Source organism: Phalangium opilio, unplaced genomic scaffold (assembly GCF_054372755.1).
Source record: "Phalangium opilio isolate 3A_F unplaced genomic scaffold, DU_Popi_V2 ptg000329l_1, whole genome shotgun sequence".
Taxonomy (NCBI): domain Eukaryota; kingdom Metazoa; phylum Arthropoda; class Arachnida; order Opiliones; family Phalangiidae; genus Phalangium; species Phalangium opilio.
Genome location: NW_028324226.1, coordinates 7227334 through 7252665, shown reverse-complemented (window position 1 = coordinate 7252665; position 25332 = coordinate 7227334). Strand labels below are relative to the sequence as shown.

The 25332-nt window shown below is 37.2% G+C and overlaps 1 protein-coding gene across 6 annotated transcripts in view; it reads left to right on the top strand.

The window, feature by feature from the left end:
• LOC149610608 (potassium voltage-gated channel protein Shaw-like) overlaps positions 1-25332 on the top strand; it is a 519915-nt gene that overhangs the window by 350281 nt on the left and 144302 nt on the right. The gene's annotated exons all lie outside the window — the stretch shown is intronic.

Below are 25332 nucleotides of genomic sequence, written 5' to 3'. Positions count from 1 at the left end.
TTATCTGACATAAGTTAAATGTTGGTATTTCCAAAAATCATTCAGGACTGACCCAAAAGTGAACATTGTTAATTTACAATAAGGTCTAGCTCCTAGAACTCTCAAGGGGCGCCTAGAATCAAATAAAGTGTTCCCTTTGACAAGTTCGTCTTCATCTACTTTTGATAACGTATACGTTAGTCGTAGAAATATGACGGTAGTCGATAGGAGGTATGAAAAGCGAAAAGTAGGTAGTAAATGAAAAATACATGCATAAAGTTGAAGTCATCATTAAAAGCGAAAAGTACCCAGAAACAAATGGTTACGTTTCTTCCACGAAGAACAAGAAACAATAGTATTTGAAAGGGGTAATGGCCCGCCAACCAGTCACTTGCCTTCTAAAATCGACTTGTCGAATAAAACGCCAGAGCAAGGTTGAAATGGGTTGGAGGTAAAGTTGGTATGTGTTTTAGAGGGTCGATGACAGCCCTCCGGTGGGATCATTAGGCGCCCCACTAATTATCTCGGACACGAGAGACCACTAGGTCTTTTAGCTAGCTCTTTTACAGTCATACGCCTCGCAGCGCAGCCTTTTTTTTCTGTCCCTAAACTCCAGTCTTACTTTAGGTCGACTGTTCCCCTTGATAAGTCACTCACGCATTTTACCGATTGTTGAGATGGGAGAAACCCTGGTCAATATTTAAAGCAAAAGCGCAAAACCTACTCGAGTAGGTCATTTTTAAGTAATCGAAGTTTTCAAAAGTTTTACGGTCGTCTTTGGACGGTATAAAATATCGTATAGGACATTACGTCACTTTTAAACAAGATATTAGGTATACAAGCAATACACGGTGTAAGATGTTGTGCTAATCCTTCATAATGTAGTTTTTTTCGTCAACTTGCAATTTCTCATGTTTCTGCTTTTAATTTGTTCACTTGATTATAAAATTTGATGCAGTAAAGTGAAACCTTTCGCTAGCTTCGAAACTTTCCACAGTCCCAGACGACGTACTGTGGACTTCCCACAAAAAAAGTTTAGAGCGGTTTAAAAAGCAATGCTAGAAGTTTCATTGAATTTCTTTAATTTTATCTACCAATAATGAAATTTTCGAATACTGCAGTTTATAATTCAATAGGGCATACGTTCTATCTTATTGGGCTTTCACCACTATAATATGGGGACAAATATCCTACTGAAGTATATACTTCTAAAGTATGGAAAATATGATACCATATTGACTCTGCTCTTCGGTTAAAATTAAACCTGGAAATAAACTTATTTGACGACATCTCTGCCATCATTTAAATATTCGACTATTTGATACCATATTAAAATAAAAATAATAATACTAGAATTCGGCTAAAATCTGGCATACACCAGTACTATACAAATCTCGGCGGAAAACTAAACCGCAAATTGCTTATTTGTCCGTACAAGAATTAGTTCCGGCTAAGATTAGATTAGCTTCCCAAGTGAAACCCACAAAATCTCGTACCACCATGTCTTAGGCATATGGTAATCTCCAGACGGAAGTGTTTTGTTCCTGAATAAACAAAGGAAAATAAGATTATTCCCAATCCATAGCACCACACAAAAACAAATGTTTTCCAATAACCCAACCTACAGAATACAATCACCCATAGAGCCACGAGGTATTAGCCGCCCTCTATCACCAAAACGCGTTCTGAATATTTTTGGATATGAAAATTTGTCCGCGGAATCGTGGCGAAAAATAAGATGATGGCAATGTTCGAGCAGGTTGCAATAAGAGGGGGCGTTGGCCCTACCGTGACATGGCAGGAAAAGGAGAGGAGACGATGCGTGGAGGGTCAGGCCAATCGGAAACCCTGATTATATATCCGGAGAAAGGAAAACCCGAACGTGCCACCGAGGGAAAAATTCTGCTCCCTCGACGTCCTTTCTAGTTGTTGGGCTCGCTCAGCGTACTTGGAAAACTCTATAAGCGTTTACTTGGGGGTTTTCGATCTAGCTAGGGAAACTGCAGCGGCGGAGAACCGAATACCATCCATTTTGCTTACACCTATACATTCCCACGAAATCAATTTCTCTGCAAGTGAGAGGCTGTAGTCTAGAGCTTCCTAGTACATCCATGTGTTGATTTCATTCATTTATGAATACTGATATTGAAATTTTTTAAGTTAGCCTCTCTTATGACGAACCTTAATTTTAACCCTATTCTCCAGGTGTCTAATGTTTGACGACCTACTTCCACTTCAAGCTTAATCATCTTTTACAACCCAGTGAGGCTGGCCTCAGGTTCGAAAACTGACCTGGCCAAATTAGATAATAGTGAAAGCAGGTAGGAGTTAAAAAGGGAAGAAATCGTACGCTCTTTTTAGACTGACAATCCGTACTTCTAAACTCCCACAAAGAGAGAAAGGGGACGAAATTTAGAATACTTTGTTATCGCTTATCATGTGGGAATAGGCATCAGATTTCCTGCAAACGCGCACTACGAACTATCCTCTATCGAGAGTTTTGATAAGTACAAAAACCGTCCATTGGCTCAAGTTGCGCAACTAGTATGAAAATTTTTGGGAATTGTACACTTTCTGTTGGAGAGAGGGCCCCAAATAGTAGCTCAATATACAAAAAGTAACCCACGTGACAAGAAGAAACCAATTTACCCCCTTTCTGCTTCTATGGGAGTCTATGCTCGTGATGTAGATTACTAGTTAACCCCACAATACGACTCCTTTTGAACTCCTCCCTGCTAAAAGTTAGTAACACTGAACAGTTTACAATCAATTAGCTAGTAATAATGTTTAGTAAGGTAGCGTTACTAACAAATTGAAGATTAAGGTGGTTCTCTCTTAATATAACATATAATAGATCGATACCACCAAAGGCAGAATACTCGTCTTTTGGCTGTACACGCGGTTTACTAGGATTTTATGAGACTTGTGCATCGTAATCCAAGGTACAAAACTCGTTTATAATCCGATTTCACCATTAAAGGGCGTACATTTAATCATGCGAGTCCGTGGAGTTCGCCTTTCCCATATTAATAATGTTTCATCTATCAGCTAGCTTTAAACAGTGAATTTCTGACGTCACCCATTATCAAAGCTCATCGGTGGTCAAGCTAAGCTAAGGACCAAAGTGAAGTCTATAAAAGGTGATATGGCCTATTAGACGTACGCTTCTTAGTTTCACTAACTTTAGAAGAAGTTTGAAGGGAAAACAGTTTGAAAAACACAAATAGATGATTTTGCCAAAATATCATCATAAGTTCATAAGTAATGTTCCATAAGTTTGTCACTGGTTACTGAGAGCTTGATATGAAGTGACGTCTATAGGTGAAACGTCATAGATTATCGTAAAGCGACGCCTGGTGAGGCGCTGTCAAAGGCTTAGTAAAAACTAAATGGGAAGATGGACTGCAAAACCTAGTGTAGTCAATTCTTGCGTTGTTCTCGAACAATCTCTCAGTAAGTTTCTAGCATTACCAAGCATAGGTAGTGTCATACTTATGGAACATATCTTATAAACTTATGATATCATCAACTGTAAGATAAAAATTGCGAGAGAAAACTATTTTTGTGAAATATTGAGATATAATTTGATCATGGTTGGTCATAAAGTTTAAATTTTAAAATATAAGTTTGACAATAATTAAATATACGACCATCATGTTAGTTACTTTCAAAACACCTGTTTAAAGGAACTGATGCGAGAATCATCACCTGTTAGTTTTTGCCATTTGTATATTTACATTAGCAACTGGTATACCATGTAGTTGAACACTCCAGGGTAAATTGCTTAAATTCGTAATACAACTACTGCGCCATAAACTAGAGAACGTAAAAAAATGGGGAGTAAGCAAACAATAAAGATAGGGAAAAAAGAGAGGGAAATCTAATAGAGAAGACGAAGGAAAAGGCTTCCAGGGCAATATTTTATACTAAAAAACGTACACGTCATTTCCGGTCTACGTGACGGTCGACGTCCGGGCAGTTTCGTGAGGTAAAACACAGCAAAAGAGGAAAGAGAGACGTGACTGTCGTAGCCGAAAGATTTTTTTTTGTTCAGTACATTTGGTACCTTTATAAACAACAGTTCGTGTGTAAAGATACTTTACTCTCTATATAGCTGTGTTTATGGGATTTTGAGTTTTTAAAATGTTTAACCTCTTCATACGTTTATATCTGATCTCGAAAGGAAACGAAAGATCGTTTTTGGGGCGAATATATCCTTGAGAGTTTTCTTATGACAAGCAGAATACACGAATGGAGAGACAGAGGTTAAGAAATAGTTATTAATCGCTTACGTGTTTGGCAAGAATTTTAGCCTAGAAAAACGGCCAATAAGATTATAAAATTCAATCAAAATCCAAGGAGAGTTCTCAGCTTTTACCTTTTATGCATGAGAGAAAGTAACAGAGTTGCAGGTAGAGCCTGCAAATTTGTCCTACAGAACTGTATTGCAGCGTGCCTTGCATTTAAGAATGTTATAAACAATGCAAAACACCAGGACTTTCCAGCATTTTTCAATAATTATTTACATCTTAATTTACCTGAATAAATTACCACCATAATTACTAGGGTAATTATATTTTCCGAAAATTAGTAGAGAAAATGGAATACTGCAGTTAATCTTTTAAATTACCGTATTTACACCAAGATAAATTTAGGGTCTTGCCAACAAATAAAGATCACTAAATAAGCTAGTGTTGGTGAGCTTTAATTTTAAGATAGCAAAACCTGGGATTAGCAGAATGTAGTAGATTAGCACCGTAGTAGAACGGATTCTATGGGCCATTTTGAGTAGAAAATATTCAATGACAATTTGCCCTAATTTTGATGAGCCTTAAGTTAACTTAGCATTGCCTTTCTCACTTAAATTAAAGGGGCCAACCGTAAAACACTTCAATCACAAAATGCAAACTGTGGGCCTTAGGGCAAAATGTCACAGAACATAGAAAGATGAAAAATATCGTACACCAGTTATTGCGGGTTGGAGTTTTACAGGGGCCCGTAGGAAATACATTACTAGTTTTACCCCTGGAGGTTCGGCATTTAAAATAACTATTCGTAATCCTGGTAATATCACATATGTTTGTGAATACATTAGTTAAGCTATTGTTTTTGAGTTTTGAAATTCTGAATTGTTTAAAAATTGTACAATGTCACATGGAAAGTGAATGCGATCGGACGGACAAACTTTGTATGCATGGTGCCCAGTGTTTGCTCAAACTTAAGGGGCCATCCTTAAAACACTAAAATACACTTGTATACGATGGTCGTTAGGGAAAAATGTCATACAACATGTTCGACTCAAAATCGCCCATAGAGCCCACTGTACTCAGGTCTTACACCCTGTATAATGTGTCTAATAATAACTTTCCTCAACCAAAAATATAATTGCTTATTTGATAGCTTAAAAGTGCATCGATCAATTAGAGTCAAGTCAAGGAAATTTAATGATTTGAGCTTCCTGATTAATCGGGGTCATTATTGCCTAATTAACTAATTGTTTAAGGTTCAAAGAACGGATATGATGAAAATTTAACGACATTTTTTTTTCACTGAGCAAAAACCAAATGAATGAAAGAAAGAGTTCTAAACACTCTACTCCACGAACCGAATTAAATTTGTTTTGACAGATATTTTACCAGCACCATTAATCTTATTGAGGTGTTTGACTTGAAAACTCTTCTAAAAACCGATAGATTTCCCCCAAAAATGGTGGTAACGAGTCAAGCGAAAGAAGAAATGTCGAAAAAGAAAGACAATCTTGTCACACTCCCCAAAAAGAAAAAGAAAAAAAAATGAGAAATAAAATTGGAAAACAAAAAATATTAGATATCCACTGCGCAGTTTATACGAACCAAAAAGTAAAAGGAGCGAAAAGTTTTGAAAAGTTGTCTCTCCTCTGGGAGATATTGGGGCGGCATTGCAACTCCCCAAAACTAGCATTATATTTTGGAAGAGACGGAAAGGGATTGGACATTTGTACGTAATTTAAAACTTTGTGTTCAATTGCAGATTGAACCTTTTCAATATTTAAATTCGTGAAATTTAAGTTGTGAATAAATAGGGATTTTATTATCTGAAATAGAGGAAGACGTGATGTAATTTTATAAAAGCATAGTTTAGGAAATATCGAAAGATGTTTGCCAAAAATATGTAGTTATTTCAAGGTTTTCAAACTCGATAATAAATTTGTAAGATAAACATGTTGGTATTTGAGGGTAATTTTGTGATTTAAAGCAAGTCGCGGCTGTGGTTTAGTTTTAAAAAAATGCCACTAGATGCTCCCATAATCGAGGGGTGGAGTTGACTGGCCCTCTAAGCTTAGCAAAGGCTAGTCTTAGCTCCGCCCTCATGAACGAGTTCTGATTGGCTTCCACCTTTGGCATGGTAAAATTTGTAGGTAGAAGATTACTCATCCAGAATGTTAGGGGTGACACAAACGGTAACAATTGCTTTAACTGTTAATATAGACTCAAATACAGGATGTCTCTGATAAATCAAAGGGTGACATGTTATTACGGTCACACTGAATGGAAAGTGTCAAAGAACATGAGGTCTACAACATTTAGTTACGGAGATATGGGGTCCCAAACATTGATTGGCCCCTAAAACATGGAAATAGTAATAACACATGCAGAGTAATTAGCTTTACTTTACCACTGTGTACGCACACTTTAGCTACATAATAGCTCAATAACTATCTCAGAATGAAGACACTGATATGTCTCACCCAATGTTATTATTATTATTTCCTAGTTTTAGGGGCCAATATTTTTGGAACCCATACCTCTGTAATAAAATGTTGTAGATTACATATTCTTAAACACTTTCCAGTCATTTTCACCCAACCCAAAGAACACAACCTATAATTTAAGGCAGACTTATCAGAAACCCTATGTGTTGACTGTCGGAGTTTGAAGAAACTATCCGACCCTTCATTGAGTAGGTAAGGGTTGGGAGAAAAACTGTCAAATTCGCGGTCCCAGAGATTCCAACACGTCCCCAGCGAAATATTTGACGCCCCTTTCGGGTTCTATACGTCCTACCTAAAGCCGCATTGTCTATAAGGATGATAATCTATACGGACGTTTTTCTCTTGGAGATGATACTACAGCCAAAGCTTATAACACTGCATTTGAAAATAACAAGACTATCAGCGTTCAGTTTCGGTAGATATTGATATTGAAAAACGAGTAGCATCTTTTACAAGATAGCTAAAAGAAGATGAAGGAAGTACGTAAGAGGTGAGGTGAGTGATAAGGGGAAATACGATGGATAAATAAAAAGAAACGAGATTGAAGATTCTCAAGATCAATATGGATTTAGTTGGTAGTCTAGACTCTAGACTTGAGGTATTCATACATGTCAACGATATAAAAGACGTATCTTGAAAATGCATTGAATTAACGTAGAAATCTATTGAAAATATTTCGCACAAAGATATGTCAAAATAGTTCAAATGAATCTTTGAATAAAATATTTTGAAATCAACTCTTAATTCAAATCCCTTGAAATGAATGTAATTAATATATAAAGTAAATAAATTAAAATAGTCAATTCGAATTTTGGGAGTAAAAAATCCAATTGTTTTGTCCGTACTTTAAAGATCAGTAACAATTGTATTCCCAAATTTTACAAACGATTAACAAAAAACTAAAGCAATTGACAAAACTGTATTGGTAAACAATCCATGGTGAACAAATCATTAATTTAGGTACGGTAAATTTCCCTGTTACAATAGGACTATTCGGACAGCCAGCTTGCAGGGGCTAAACAATTAAAAAGCTTCGAAGGTTCGAAATATATTCTGCCAAGTTTTCTGGTCAACATTTTTGCAAGAGAGAATAATGATTATTTTAGTATTGGTTTGAAATATGAATTTAATTATTTAAGGCGCAAATTAACGAAAATAATAAGACACGTAAAATGTTTTTAGCTTTCTCTCTAATTTGAACGTTCTTAAATCAATGTTTTAATTGAATTTCGTTTGTAATGAAGTGAAATCTTTTATTTACGTTCTCTTTCACGCGTAAAATATTTTTATTAATAAATTTAGAAGGAATTTGTTATTGTTTTGGTTTTAATGCTCCGCCATATTTTAAAATGGTGGCCTGATCAGTAACGAAAACATACTGAATAATATTTACTCGTTTTCACCTTTCTTGGACCGATATTTCATAAACTGGTTAAGGACCTATACAAGTGATGTGTGGTTGGCGGCCATCTTGCAAGATGGCGGCCAAGAAAAGTAACCAAAACATCAGGCCGGGATAAATTATGTTCATTTCTCAAGTAACTTTACAGTTGCAACGTTTTCAACCTTAGCTACTAGCATAGGTTTATAAGATACGTTACATAAGTTTTTCGCTGGTTACTGAGAGCTTATCATGAAGTGACGTAGGTGAATCGTCACAGATTCTTGTAAAGCGACGCCTGGTGAGGCGTGGTCAAAGGCTTAGTATAGACTAATAGGAAGATGGACTGCAACACCAAGTGTAATAAATTCTCGCGTCGTTCTCGAACTATTTCTCAATAAGTCTCTAACATTATGAAGTATAGGAAGTGTCATACTTATGGAGCACATCTTATAAACTTATGCTAGTAGTAGCATATACAAAAATTGAGTTCAGCGCTTCTTTGCACTCATATCTCGACATACCAAGTGACCTCCCTAAAACCACCGATAAACGGCTGCGGAATAGCGTACGAACCATTTTAGAAAGTGCTTCGGCAAAAAATTGGTATTGGAAAACCCATTTTTAAGCTCCGGTAACTTATGACGAGAATCCCTGGACGTCTCCAGAGTATTTTTTGGAAAAATATGGATATGGGGTCGTCGCTCTAAGCCACCCTGTCTCGTGTCTGCTTTTGGAACTTAAACCCAATTCGATGCCATATGGGCGGGTGGATTTCGACTCGGACATCTTTTTTTTTTTCATCTTCTTTTGATCGGTGTCCAGTTGGTTCGAACTATTGCAACCAAAAATAGGAACGCTCCTTTTTTCCACCCTATTTGATCTTTTATCCCTAAATAGATCTTCGGAAAAATAGATTTTGATTTTCGCTTGACTTAATTTTAAAAGACTTCGTGATAGTCTGCCATGGGGAAAATTGGGAAAATAAACTGATTATAGATATATTTTTGGATTTTATAAGAGATTTTTTTGAAACATTTTTTTTTATGTTTAAGGTCATCAAAATGTAGTCTGAAACGTTTTTGAAATTGGGATGCATAATGGTATAAAAAAATCTGAAACTTTACAAGTTTATAAGTGGATAAGAAATTTTTGATTTTGTCCTAGTATAAAACTTTTCAAGGCTAATTACTAAAAGGTCATGACCTTAGGTGTATCCATTCCAGACATGTCAGTGAGAGTTGATATTATATTTACAACTAGATAAGCTAATCGGCATTGGTTAAGTGTTTTAAGGATTTAAGCACCAGTGACAAGTTTTCTAAACAATAGCTTTTGAAATAAATATTTTTACAACCTGCTTAATTAGGAGTCAATAACAAAGCTAAAATCTTAACGGCATCACGGGCCACTAAACTAAGAGGACATTTCAGCTCTGCTATCGGGCGGCGCTCAAGCTAAACGGTTTTTACTAGTGTCGCCTCTAGCGGTAGTTTTTAAAAAGCGGAACTTCGTCATTTCGGTAACAAGGCGAGTGAGGCTGGAGAACAGTATTTTTTAGACTAAGTAGTATTGAGTAAAGCTTACCATCTGTCCTTTTAAGGCATAGCTTACTTTGAAAACAATCGTCTTTTAAATGTTTAGAACTCAGGTACGTATTAGGTCCAATGTCATCTACTGTAAATCCGTTCTTCTACTTTGCTAGCCAGTTTACCCATTATATTTGGGAAAGGGTATAAACCGAACTCCTTGCATATGAGGCTTAGTGCTGTAGCGACTATCGCTGTTGCAGTTAGGGAATACACAATACTTTACACCCATTATAAATAATAAAGTTTAATTAAAAGACAGGCAGAGTAATTAGTCTATTGTACGGTAGATGGCGTTGCGGTACGTGTTACACGTTCCGGTTCGACCCCCTTTTTTACCTCTCCGAGTGACGTATGTCACGGAGAGGTTCTAATTTCGACATGTCTGTGTGTCTGTCTGTTGTTACACCCACGTGACCGCGTTCGCAGTTTGCAAATCGGAGCAAACGTGTATTCAATTTCCAGACCGCATTTACATTCCCGGAAATTGTATTCAACTTACAGGCTATTACTCCATTGCCTGTCTAACAACTCTGTTCATTTGTCCACCCCACATGGACACCAGTCTGAACTTACTGGCTTCTAAACACCACCATCTTCTAGTCTTTCGCCCATTTCACATGGACACCAGTCTGTACTTACTGGCTTCTAAACACCATCACCTTCTCGTCTTTGTCCATTCCACATGGACACCAGTCTGTACACCTGGCTTCTAACACCACCATCTTCTGGTCTTTGCTTTTGTCCATCCCACATGGACACCAGTCTGTACTTACTGGCTTCTAAACACCATCACCTTCTCGTCTTTGACCATTCCACATGGACACCAGTCTGTACACCTGGCTTCTAACACCAACATCATACTTAAGGTTAAGACATACGCGGCGATCGGCTAGGGTTACGAGAAACGTCTAGCCTTCCAATGGAGGGGTCTTCCTCCAAGGTTCACGCAATAGCGATGTTCTTATCTACAGCTGCGATTCGAATCCTTTATATACTACCTATTTGAGTAAGGCGAAGCAACCGGCGTATGCTTCATTTCAAACGCCAATATTAGTCAAATTTCTCAAGATTGTTTAATTATTCTTTTTTAAAACGATGTAACGCTCAATAAGGCGAACAACTAGCGAAGAAAATATTAAATATTAATTATATTTATTTTAATATTTAAGATAATCTCTTTTCTCAATTCAAAATTAATACGGAAAGAGTTTAAAAGCAGTCTATTTTTACCTCTCCGAGTGACGATGACGTCACGGAGAGGTAATGCACTGACCGTGTCTGTGTGTGTGTCTGTCTGTCAGACCCCACGTGACCGCGTTCGCAGTTTACAAATCGGAGCAAACGTGTTCGCCATTTCCGAACTGCTTTCACAGTCACGGAAATGGCTCCTCTACTTGAGTTCTCACACCACCATCTTCTGGTCTTTGTCCATCCCACACGGACACCAGTCTGTACTTACCGGCTTCTAATCACCATCATCTTTTGATCTTCGTCCATCCCACATGGACACCAGTCTGTACATACCGGCTTCTAATCACCACCATCTTCTGGTCTTCGTCCATTCCACTTGGACACCAGTCTGTACATACTGGCTTCTAATCACCACCATCTTCTGGTCTTTGTCCATCCCACTTGGACACCAATCTGTACATTCTGGCTTCTAAACACCACCATCTACTGGTCTTCCGTCTATTCCACATAGACACCAATCTGTCTCATTGGCTTCTACTCCATCATCATCGTTTGGTTTTAGGATATACGCGGCGATCAGCTAGGGTTACGAGAAACGTCTAGCCTCCCTAAGGTGGGATCGCCACCAAAGGTTTTCGCAATTGCGCTTTTTCCTTACTATTATAATGGAAACGAATCGTATATATACCCCAAAATTTGAAGAAAGCGGGCAAGAGGGGTACCCTTCACTTTAAACGTCAATATTAGCAAAGTTTGAGATGATAATAGGTATAACTTTATTTTAAACGATTTAACTATTATTAATGTTAATTATTGAAGATTAAAATAATTAAAAATAATTACATTTATTTAAATATTAAAGATAATCTTGTTTCTCAACTAAAAATTAATACGGAAAGAGTTAAAAAGCAGTCTATGTTTTTGTCTGTGTGTGTCCGTCCATTGTTACACTAGTGCGTCGCGTTAGCAGTTAGCCTTGTGTTGATGTGTTAAGAAATCATACAGAACCTTAATATTCCCTTTTTCCATAATATAAAGTGAATATGTGGAAGTATTTTTCGTAATTATGATGCATTTAGTACTTTTGTAGCTTTAAAGCTCTGTTTCATTTTGATATTCCAAAGATTTTTTTTAATATTGTTATTTGAAATGGCTGTTTATATATTACTTAAGCTATACTACATCTGTATATACAATAATCCTTGGTTGAGTGATTTCATGAAGAAAACTAAGACCTAGACTCCGGCGGGTATATTAAGTATCATCCGCAATAGGCTTAGTGAAACAAAGAGTAAATAATTGAGGCCTGAGGTGAAGTAAACTTTGGGCTTTGATTTTCGTGTCTAAAATGAAGAGACATCAACGGTTCAGAGTGAGCCGAAAGTTAAATACACTATTAAATAATCAGGTTAAGATTTTATAATAGAAGAAAAGATCATGGTGGCAATTAGAATAGTAAAAGGGCTAATGGTAAACGGGTAGTAGCTACAGACCTTTTATTCTCTTTATGGTGCGCATTGACTATCAGTGCGTCTAGCTACAATTTAGCTTTGGTGTTATTTAACGTTAACATTCATGTTGGCAAACTAAGAATATTGTTGACGTGAGACAAAGAAGATACACGCCCCAGGAATGGAAAGTGTAGCTTCCTCTAGTGTAAATTTTTGTCTCTCCCCTCCTAGTACGCTCCAAAGGCAGGCGCGGTTGACCGAGGTATTTCCGGCTACATTGAAATTGCATAGACCGGAAGTTCCTTGGTCAACCCAACCCCGAGACATAGCTTCCATTCCCGGAGCGTATATTTTCTTTGGGTGAGACGAGACGATAGTGTTTACACTGCAAACCAGTTTTGAATGTAGCTATCAGAATATACGGTAAACAGCTGAAGCGTAGACTTCATTTCCTGATCTTTTCCCCATTGACTGATTTCCATGTGTCCAAGAATTATCCTTATTGGATGTAAAATGTCGTCTGCTATACTGTATTATTCGCTATGCTTGGAATACTGCTTCAATATTTCGTAAATTTTTACTTCAAAAAAGAGAAATAATTCCATATCTAGGTAAATAAGTTTGTAGTAGTAGACCTCTTGACTCGGAGAGGTAATATTTTGGTTTTCCCAACTTGTTTTGTCTGTCCGTTGTCACACTAGTGCGCCGCGTTAGCAGTTCGCTTTGTTTTGATGTGTTAAGAAATCCTACAGAACCATAATATTCACTTTTTCCATAATATAAAGTGAATATGTGGAAATCTTTTTCGTAATTACGATGCATTTAGTACTTTTGTAGCTTTAAAGCTCTGTTTCATTTTGATATTCCAAGGATGTTTTTTAATATTATTATTTGAAATGGCTGTTTATATATTACTTAAGCTATACTACATCTGTATATAGAATAATCCTTGGTTTAGTTATTTCAAGACGAAAGCTAAGGTCTGGATTCTGTCGGGTAAATCAAGTCTGATCCGCAATAGGCTTAGTGAGACAAAGAGTAAATAATTGAGACCTGAGGTGGAGTAAACTTTGGGTTTTGATTATCGTGTCTGTAATGAAGGGACATTAACGGTTCAGAGTGAGCCGAAAGTTAAATACACGTTTAAATAATCAGATTTAGATTTTATAATAGAAGAAAGCATCATGGTAGCAATTTGATAAGTGAAAGGGATAATCGTTATCGGGTTAGTGGTATGCATCAGAGAATAAAATTTAACATAGAACTTATATATTCTTTGTAAATAATGATTTGAAACCTAGGATTAGCGGATGATTATATATTTTGACAATGTAGAGATAACTATTCAATGACTTAAGCCTCGTTAGACAAAACAAAGCGAAAAAATGTTGCTCTAGTATTTCGGTATTGAGTCCTATACTAGTCTTTTCCCCGACTCGGAGAGGTAATATTTTGGTTTTCCCAACTTGTCTCTCCTAACTCACATAGATGCCCGTTTCTTTGAAGAGGCAAAGCGTTCGTATAGGCAAAGCTAGAGCTGAAATGTCCTCTTAGTTTAGTGGCCCGTGACGGCATTAATGGCTTGGGGTTCGTGGACCCAACCTTGATGAACTGAAAAAAAACAGTTCTAAAACCCTTTCCCTGTGTTAGTGATATAAGGAGTTCATGTATGAAACTGGCCATAGAGCTAATGGTAAAAATCGCGAACAACAAGATTCTGTCGTTGCGCATAGAAAGGATTAGCCTGTTTATGGACAGACAACCTTACAGTATATCGTAGTGGTATCTATAGACTAATGGCAGCTCTCTGCCTGCTCCTTGGTTTTCGTTCCAAAATTTCCGTTGGCTGGGATCTCCGTCGAAAAGAACAAGTTGGGAAACCAAAATAAACCTCTCCGAGCCGAGACGAATTTACTTTCTAAACACAGGTCCACCAGCCAATGAGAAAAACCGGAAATACATAGTTCAAATTAGCGAAATATTGCCAAGGTCTTTAACAATTTCCTTTGTTTCCTCAAAAATTCTAATGAGGACCTAAATGTATCACTGAAGGGTGTATTTAACTTTCGGCTCACTCTAAACCGTTAACACCTCCTATAAGAGAAGGCGAAACAAGGTCATTTCTAGTTTAAATCTGGGGTATCTTATTTCACAGACCCAATCGTTTCAACACTTGTGGATAGATGAAGAATTAACACCCATATTATATAATGAATATAAAAATGCGATTACACTATATATAAATGAAGTAAAGCTGAATTAAAAAGTAAACACCAAATTTGAAATGTTAATATCGAAAGATGTTCTTGGAATATTAAGATGAAACAGAGCTTTATAGCTAAACAACTACTTAAAGAATCGTAATGCCGAAAAATATTTAAAATATTTCCATTTAATATTCTGCAAAAAGGAAATGTTATCGTTTTGTAAGAGATCTTATCATCATACTCGCTTTATATTAACTTTGATGTGCGTGTAGTGTTTCGATTCGGATGCAATCTTCATTACTCGTTCTATATAAACTCTCACTTGTGTCATTACATAGAAATAAGTTTATCTTAAATAATTAATTAAATATAAATGATATTAATTATTTTAATCGCCAGTAAATAACTTTAAAAATAGTTAAATCGTTTAAAATAAAGTTGTTCCTATTATCTTTCGAAACTTTGCTAATATTGACGTTTAAAGTGAAGGGTACCCCTCTTGCCCGCTTTTTTTTTCAAATTTTGGGGTATATATACGATTCGTTTCCATTATAATAATAGATAAAAACGCATTCGCGTGAACCGATGGTGGAAGCCCTGCCATTGGGAGGCTAGACGTTTCTCGTAACCCTAGCCGATCGCCGCGTATATCTTGAAACCAATAATAGATAAACACGCATTCGCGTGAACCGATGGTGGAAGCCCTGCCATTGGGAGGCTAGACGTTTCTCGTAACCCTAGCCGATCGCCGCGTATATCTTGAAACCAAACGATGACGAAGGAAAAGAAGCCAGAATGGACAGATTGGCGTACATGTGGAATGGACAAAGACCTGAAGATGGTGGTGCATGGAAGCTGGTGTCAATGTGGAATTGACGAAGAACAGAAGATGGTGGTGCATAGAAGCTGGTGTCAATGTGGAATTGACGAAGAACAGAAGATGGTTGTGCTTGGAAGCTAGCAAGTACAGACTAGTGTCCATGTCGAGTGGACGAAAACCAAAGCTGGTGGTGTTGGAACTCAAGTAGAATAGCCAGAGACAAACCCAAATTTCCGTGAACTGTCAATGCAGTCCGGAAATTGGGAACACGTTTGCTCCGATACGCAAACTGCGAACGCGGTCACGTGGGGCGTGACAGACACACAGACAGACAGACAGACACGGCCGGTGTAATACCTCTCCGTGACATAAGTCACTCGGAGAGGTAAAAATGGCGATATGGTGGACGTAGAAACACGTTGCAATTCTTATATTAAAGATACTGCGAATAAATTTGTCCAAACCGTTTTAATTTAACCATGGAATTCTCACACATATCACAACAAAACATTATTGACGATCGTTTAAATGTTTTGTAGAAAACTAGAAACCCCGACTAAAAGGAAAAGCCAACTTCTTAGCCAAAGCTTAATTTACACCGTTCCGACAGAAGCAGACGTGAGCCATTTTCGCTCTCAAAATCACAAGATAAAAATAGTGCTAAACCGGAAGTGTGTAAGTTAATGCGCGTGGGCGCTAAAAATGGGGTAACTATTTCTTTGGGAGTTCAGCTAGCTAATTGGACCAAGTCATCTTGCGACTTATTGCCACTTAAGCGGTGTATGAATCCGCTGAGCTTTACGGCGAAACTTTGTTGTTGCGGGCTTTTTAACCAGTTTCGTACTTCGGGTTATTATGAACTCCTGGTGATATCAGGGATAGATTTAATTTTAGAAGTAGGAATGGAGAACGGTTAGTATTTACTTCAGTCCGACTCATAGCCCAGTAAAGAGCCCCTCCCTCCAACACGTAATGAAAAGTTTAAATTATCTTATTGGCTCACTTAAACTACGTTTTGATGACGTTTCTGACGGGGACGGCGAAAAATACGTAATTCCTTTTTATCTCTGTCGCTATGACCCACCTATCTCTTATTTCATACCCCTCCGTCCCAGGGAAGGGGGTCCGGGACTTAGACGCGTGTCCACATTACTCTGTTCTCCATTCCTACTTCTAAAAATCTATCCCTGGTGATATCAACCGTGCAGCTCGATCAACTGATTGTTACTGTGCATGAAAAAAAAAACCTGCACATAAACAATTATCGATTTTGATTTATATATATTTACATATTTTATTTCCTAATTTCCTACTCATTCTCTATTGACGAAGTTTAAAGCATACTTGAAAAAATATTTTGAATGAATTCGGGGAAAAGACACCAAATCAAGGGAATCATTCAAAATTAATCAAATATGAATATATTTCCAATAAAGATCCATTTCACTGACTTGAAAAAAAATAAATAAAACAAATATTTATATCATCTTTTACTTCATTTAAAAATCAACATCGGTTTATTCGGGATTTATAATGTCCTCAATTAGACCGAATTGAATGAATTAAATTGAACATTTCTAAATAAATATAATAATTACTATGCCTAGTCCCAACTAAATATTACTTTCAGACTCTTGGCGCTGGAAAAGTGAAAAACCCAAATATACTCCAAACTTTATTTACACGGTCTTTTCAAAATTTAGATTTGTGTAAATAGCATATTATAAATAACCTTTGAAACGTAACGTCTGCTTGTGTTTACACGAGAGACCTAACTAAGTAGTAATTGCTATCCTTCGGCCGAAATATTAATACAAGTTTAAATAAACCTACTACCTAAATAAGATTAACTGGGTATCAGTTATGCTACTTTTCTCAGTTGAACCACACGTGGCGAAGACTGTAATTGCTTTCCTATGAGGTTCAACATCGTTTATTTATTCACCTGTACCCTTCTTGAAACAGGGAGAAAAGAGGTGAGATGGAGTGAAAATGATGTGGGTGACCTACGGCAATGAAAGTCTCTTAGTGTAATTTGCACACGCCCTAACCCTTGGGTAGGCGATTGTTAAGTGCTGCCGCGTAGCGCCATTGTATTTGTATGAGAACAAGCTTATTTTTTAAGACGAAGGGGGCACCCTCGACGTTTCCGTACCCTACAACAATACCGAAACGCTGAGCATGCTGGGAGGACTTCGTTGTCAAGCTTCAACTCTGGTGTTGCTTTGAATTTCATGGTCCATATTTTTCGGGTTGGGCCATGGTCTTATTACTTTACCAGCCGATAAAAGCTACGAATATCTGTTTGTGTAGATTATCGAATAACCTCAAGGACGTTCTAGTTTAAACCAATACAACTTCATGGTAAAACGTATCGTGGAAAAGTTACACTGCGCCTTGCAAAAATCTTTGCAGCTCTAGAAAACATATTGAAAAAGGTGTATAGATTAAATCGGACCTAAAACAGTTTTTAGTGGACAGATCTCTAAAGGGGGGGGGTTGTTGACGTGGTTTATAAATGATCCTAATATGATAATCTCGTGTTATTTTTGGAATATTTGCAAAAGGGGATATAAAGCCCCCGTTCTAGGACGCTGTCTAAGGTTCAAAATATTCCAGTACCCTTCTTTGACGCTAGTTAGTGGCTTGTTGTTGAGGTCATACGTAAAGAAACCCTTTTTTGGCGATAGTTAAAGGGTCTGTAAAGCTGTCAGAGGACCGTTGAATTTTATTTTGAAAAAGTCTTTATTGACGTCCCAACCCCCTCCCCGGAGGGGGGGGGGTAAAAACTGTTAAGCCATTTTCTATTCTTGTGTTATTCAGCCTTATCCGTCAGTTGATGCAATTGCGCCAATCCCATTGCCTCTGCTATTGGTACGATCGCTGCTTCTGGCAAACGGGGGTGTCGGACTCTCAGTAGTGGGGACTGTGGAAACGTCGTAGCGGGGCGGCTCACAACCAATTATAAGAGCTTATTAACCGGATGTCATGAACCGCTTTACAACCACGAAATAATTCCTCTTTGACGCGTCTTACATCAGCTGCTGACGTCAATGATTGTGGAGTATGGGGGGGTGTCTTTTTTAAAAAAAACGGTCAGCCTACAAATTTACAGTCCCTTTATAATGGTTTGTTTTTCACAAATTCCCTTAAACTTCAATTTAACTCTTGGCCATTACACTACATACAAGCCACGGTTCAGAAAATCCAATCACATTAGAGTAAATTTTGCCCCTTAATATTGAAAACATGAAAATAAGAGAGTAAACCATTACGATCATTGAAACTAAATTCTATTTGTCAATCGAGAGCGCCCTATAATATACGGCTATCATTTTCTCGTAGGGTAAAAGCGATATAAAATGAAAATAAACGATCTTGTTCTTTCCTTGATGGCATATCACTCGACTAAAACCCCCTTATTATATCAACGAGTAAGCTAGGGATAAAAATATATATGTTAGGATATTCTGTCAAGAGGGCTTCAGGAAGGAGAACGTCGAACAGCTGGGCCTTATTTGCTAGCCTCTTTTATAAACGCAAAGGCCAATAGCGAAATGAACATATAGTACCCTTTTTTTTCTTTTCCGTCTTTGGGCTATTTATAGTTTTCATTTATAAGAAGTTGATTAACTTTAACGTTACAAAACAAGTAGCTTAAATGGTGTTCCAAAAAGGGTGATAGGACTAAAGTACAGCTGTGGGCGAATTTGAGTCGAAATGCTCTGTAAGTAACATTTTGCCGTCCGGGCAACCGTTTACAAGTTACGAACTTATGATCGGAGTGTTTAATGGATGACCCCTTTAATTAAACCTAGAAACTGAAAGACAATGGTAATTTAATCAAGGGGTCATCCGTAAAACTCTCCAATCATAACTTGTTTAGGGTGGCCATTAAAGCAAAATATCAAAACATTTTCGCACTCAAAACCGCCCATCCTGTACTTAGGCCATGCTTGGAACACACTGGGTAAGTTTTGAATATGATAATAGTCCGTTTTATCGTGATGAAAACACTTTAGTGTGAAAAATTAACACGTAAAAACACTTTAATGTGAAAAATTAACACGTAAAAACACTTTAATGTGAAAAATTAACACGTAAACACACTTCAGTGTGAAAAATTAACACGTCAAAACACTTTGGTGTGAAAAATTAACACATAAAAACACTTTGGTGTGAAACATCAACACGTAAAAACACTTTAGCATGAAAAATTAACACATAAAAACACTTTAGTGTGAAAAAATAACATTTTGAAAACACTTTAGTCAGAAACATTAATATCAAAAATAAGCAACTGTACCTTAAGAAAGTATAAATTAACCGCAGTTATTATTATTTTTAATGTGACGGGTAACTTCTAGTTAATACAGGAAATTTTTACGTTTAATGAAGTAAACGATAAGAGAGGAATTTCGAAGGATTACCCATATAGCCTAAACCAAACAGCAAAAAATGTGACTAAAATAATAGAAGAAAAAATATAATCCCCGCATTAATCACTGAAAAGGAATTATTAAAAATTTTGATTCTTCTATCAGTCGAAATTAAATGTGAATCTGCACGTTAGAACAACAAATAGTGCGATGGATATAGATTTCGTGCTTTTCAGGAACTGTTTATCTCATCGTATTTACTAAATGCGTACAAAATTGTTTGTGATAGGTTGCAAAACGAAAACGTTTTCTTATTATTTGAGATGTTTTGGTGAAATGATAAATTTACTGTTTGTTTACTTTTGTAAGCATATATCTTCCAAAACCTTACTTACAGACGTCAACGAGTCTGCTAGAACAAAAGATACACAAAAGACTATGTTCAAAACAGGTGTATGTGTCCCTAACATCTTTACAAGTTAGTCTAGACAAAGAGTCTCCATGTCCTACAAGAAGTTCGTATATAGTTTCGGGCAAAACGAACTTATGGAAAGTTTTGTTTTTGATTTAATACACCTTCGATACATCACGATAAAATCCTTTAATGAGCGCACTGTCGTACGGGCTGGGGAATTGATAATCAGTTAGATAGAAAACGTTTGGTTTCATTCTGCGGCCATCTTGAAAAATGGCAGTCACGATAATGTTCAATTAGGTGCTAGAATATAAAATATTGAAACGTTCTGACCTTAAAACCGGTCCAATCAAACCATAGAGCTCTTTCAAAACCTTTTCGCAAAGGAAGATTGGAATTATGAACCTTTTTACATGTTTGTCTTGTTTCGGTCACTTCGGTGCCACTTTAACTAAATATAACTTTTCAGAGATGCTGAGGATGGGGTCCTCATAGTACAATTCCACTATAAAAGAACCCCCATTTGCGTAAAAGTCAGAACACTCTGAATTTTATGCACTAAAATGCTCAACTGTTATCTAGTTCCTGCTGCTTTTCCTTTCTTAAATAGCCTCTGTCCTATAGTCTTTCGAGACCCTTTAGCAGTTCTAAATTCACACTTGCTTCTTCACGCGATAAATCTTAAATCTCTTCATTTTAGCCCGCATTTGGGTGCCTGTTTCCCGCCCTAATATAGATCATGAGATAGACTATAGGGAGTCTGAGAGTCCCTAACTAAGTACCAGGGAAGCAATGATGACATCAATCTTATTCGGCGGCAAGAAAAAAGAAATGGTTCGAAACACCGTGACTTGGTAATACCAGATAGAAAGACTAAAACCTAAAAATAAATAAGTAAAATCAACTTCGTATACTGTTCTGAACAAGACGGATTCGTACACATCTTTAGCCAACTTAGGTGACGTTAGAAAAGTATACACTTGTTTTGCAATTGGAAATAGAAGTGGAGTTTTCAATGAGATCGTACTTCCGGGTTTTAGCTGAGAAGTTTCGTTTCGATGTGTAAGGATTACAGCTTGATTTATTCCTTCTAGAGCGAAATTAGATACATATACTACATTTTCTCTATATAGGATGTTTCTGATAAGTTTGCCATCAATTAAATGGTGTGTTTTTGTGATATCTAGTTTACTAGGGAGAAGGTATAAATTCGCAAAATTTCTAGCTTTATCTCCAGCCCAAACGTTGGACCGGAGTTAATCCCCGCCTCTAAATTTCAACCAGCATCTCATTGGTTCTTGAAAACTCAAGTCAGCGCTAGGCGAATGACGAAAATTACGTATTTTCCGACTGAGGAGAGGCGAAATAGCCCGGAATTTTTTTACGCCCCCCCCCCTTGTATTTTGAAAGGGCGACTGGGACTATGGCGCGCGAATACTTAGGCATCTTATACCTTCTCCCTAATAAACTAGATATCACTTCTTGGTCAAACTGAGTGGAAAGGGTAAATAATACGGGGTCTTCAAAATTTAGTTATAGAGATTTGGGCTACTAAACATGGGTACCTAAAACAAGCACGTAAAAAAGCCATAGAATAAGATGAGTATTGATAACTTCAGAAAAACAAGATTTTCTCCCAAAAATAAAGTCTCCAGAATACTTCAAATTGCTTAACGGTTAAGCCCTCATACACGGGGACAATATCCAATGTGAATGAATGAATGAATGTTTTATTGACCCTTGTGAAAAATACACATCCCTTTTAGATCAGGGAGGAACCGCTTTTGGGGTTCACAGGTCCGAAAAAATGACTATGTACAATAACATTTACTTAGGAATACTTATTTACACTAAAGTTTGCTACTACTATATTCCTTAAAAATTGCCGATCAGGTTAAGATATGCGGAGAGACGCCCATTTAAGTAGAATTCCTTTTGTCACCTCTATTAAATCTCTGTCGAAAGTGTTTCCCAGAGCCAGGCTATTCGCTAGAGTCACCTCGCCAAACTATCGGTACAACTCCCTCTCCCCGTTGAGAGCCGGACACTCCAAAATTATGAGCTCTATGTCCTCTCTATCAGCCCCACAATTAGAACAAATAGGCTCCACGTTGCCGAAGATATGATATTTCCTAGTAAAAACGTTTCACATCTTTGTCACCTTAATCCAGGGAAAAACTGTCATATAGGGGCTTTCCAATATATTTAAAATCGAAGACCACCGCGTTTATATGGAAAACAATTTCGAAATCGCAATAAAAAAAGATGTAGATTTGATCAAGAGAGCGGCTTTTATGGTAACAATATAGAAACATTTATACTGGATAAAGGTATATTTTATGGGATAGGCACTCACAAAAGTATAAATATATCGACATTGCAACAAAATACGAAATAGTATTGATGGCGAAACAAATATTTCCATTCTGGAAGATGAATTGATAAAAGAAATGGGATATTTTCAATACGGTGAAAGGTTTGATTTTCTTTTTTCAGAACTTCAAATCTCCTTTCTAATCCGCCGCCTTCAACGAGCCAAAGCTCGCAGATTCAGTTTCACCGGAGCCTCCGAAATGAACTAGGCCCATGCATGTCAAATTTTATGTGGGGAAATATCTAGTTTGTTAAGGAAAATATTTTCACCATATATTTGTTCGAGATGACGCTCACATTACATTAAATTATCGTTGCTATTTTAGGGGTCACTCATAAAATTTTATGATAGAGAAAAGTTTCATCCTAAAATTAAAGTAAATGTTTTTGGGTCTCTTCACTTTTTATTGAATCATTTGGGTAGATTAGATTGTATGAAACCATGATTCTTTAAATAAAATTAGATGTTAAATTATTTCAATTAAAATAATTCAGTAAGAGTAATAAAACCGTATACTTACAATCCGCGAGCTTGGCCCAAATACTTAAGCAGTCGACAGGGTCACGGGGTTGAACTTTGTTTATTTTACGGTCGTGTCAGCGCCCCCAAGCGGGAAAACACGGCGAACTAAATTAGTTAAAAAAATATTCTCGCTTCGCCACACGCATGGGCCTAGTTCATTTCGGAGGCTCCGGTTTCACTCCACTTTTTATTATACCCTCGGTTTTATTACTCTTACTGAATTATTTTAATTGAAATAATTTAACATCTAATTTTATTTAAAGAATCATGGTTTCATACAATTTAATCTAACCAAATGATTCAATAAAAAGTGAAGAGACCCAAAAACATTTACTTTAATTTTAGGATGAAACTTTTCTCTATCATAAAATTTTATGAGTGACCCCTAAAATAGCAACGATAATTTAAGGAAGACCCCTGTCACAACGGTGATATAAGCGCCATCTCGCACACATATATGGTGAAAATATTTTCCTTAGCAAACTGGATATTTCCCCACATAAAATTTGGCATGCATGGGCCTAGTTCATTTCGGAGGCTCCGCCTCGACGCAAAATTTACCGAAATCTCAAATGAATAGTTAACTAATAAAAACCAAACCGGTGTTCAACAGTATTAAACCTTCCGTAATACTATAATCCTCCCTCTCTCTCGTTTTAAATATATCGAGCAAAGGTAAAACACAATTCAAAATGCTTAACCTTACTAGTACAATTAAATGCAATGCTTAAAATTTTAAATATATCGAGCAAAGGTAAAACACAATTCAAAATGCTTAACCTTACTAGTACAATTAAATGCAATGCTTAAAAAATCCCCATGCTTTTAAAATATATGAACGAAAAATATCACCTCACCACAATTCTATCCCTTTCACATTCCCTTCAAGGAAGAACGAAAAATTTTACACTGCCAAAGGCGGTACTGTGACACTCCTACTACGACAACAACAACAGGGCAGGTCAAACTAAGAGCCTCATCGTAGATGTACATCATACAATGTGGCTAAAAAGAGTTAAAAATGCGTGTCGAAGAAAAATTCTATCAGTCTTAGCAGAAGTGGTATGAGACTAGAAGTGAAGGGCTCTAGCATTGATATTAGATCCTGGCACTAGTGAACAAATTTGAGGATTTTATGCCGCTTCCATCGCGGAGAGAAAAAAATTGGTCGAGTTCCAAAAACATTTCTTACCCCCTTCCCCTCAACCTAAAGCGGCGAAACACGGACCCGGCTCCTTGAATCTAGTTCGGCCGTCTACCGCCGCGAGCGTCTCACGTTTTGGAGGGGAAATTTCAGAAACCGCCACTAGAGGGCCAACCGTTTGTGTTTTATCAAGTCTTTTCACTAATGCCGAGTGAAGAATTTGGTTAGCTCAATACTTCTAGTATCATACCACTTCTGGTCTTAGCAGAAACGCATACAGCTAACAGGAATCTTTGTGCCCCCCATATAACCCGTGTTAATCTCTATGCAGGTTGTGTGGTCGGGGCTGTAAACTATTCGTCACGCGACAAAACTCGAACGCCTTTCTAACTGCAATTTCATTGGTTGATAGCAACGCGAGGTCGGGTGCTGAGTATATTCAAACTGATTACAAATAAATGGTTAATATGTAGCCTACCCTGTGAGCGGCGCATGCGTGCTTTACCTACTATAATTATACGTTTAGCAATCCGTGTATGATTGAAATTATAGCAGCTAAGAAATTGTCATGTGGTTTGCAGGGAAGAGAATTCTGATCTATTATTTCATTTGAGTTTCGTATTCTTGAAAGAATTGAATGCCTTCTGATATCGAGCGAAAAAAAGAATCAACCTAGCGGACAATTTATTTTGAGCCGACTTTTTCGAAAAGGTATATCACTTGGTCGCGCTGTCTTTCTCTTTTCGCACTTTCAGCCTGCGCTTTTTCTTCATTCGAAAAATGCGAATGCCTTAGTTGACGTTCCCCTCTAGGGTATTGTAACAAAGATGTAAACCGAGAAAGAGCAATCATGCGCTTTCTTATTACAATTTCTTTTGATTGCGGACGATAGTTCTCCTCAAAACATCGGAATCCAACAGGGGAATTCCGTAGCAAGACAATTATTGAACTGACTCAAAATAACGCAAATTAGTCTTCGACTGAAAAACCAGTTAAATGATTGATTTCAAATTCTAATTAACTAGTACCCAGTTAGCCTGTAAGGACACTTCTCTTACTACTTAGCTCCGGGCCGCCATTTTAAAAATAATGGGGCGAGTTGAACCCTAAAAGTTGTCTACGGGTT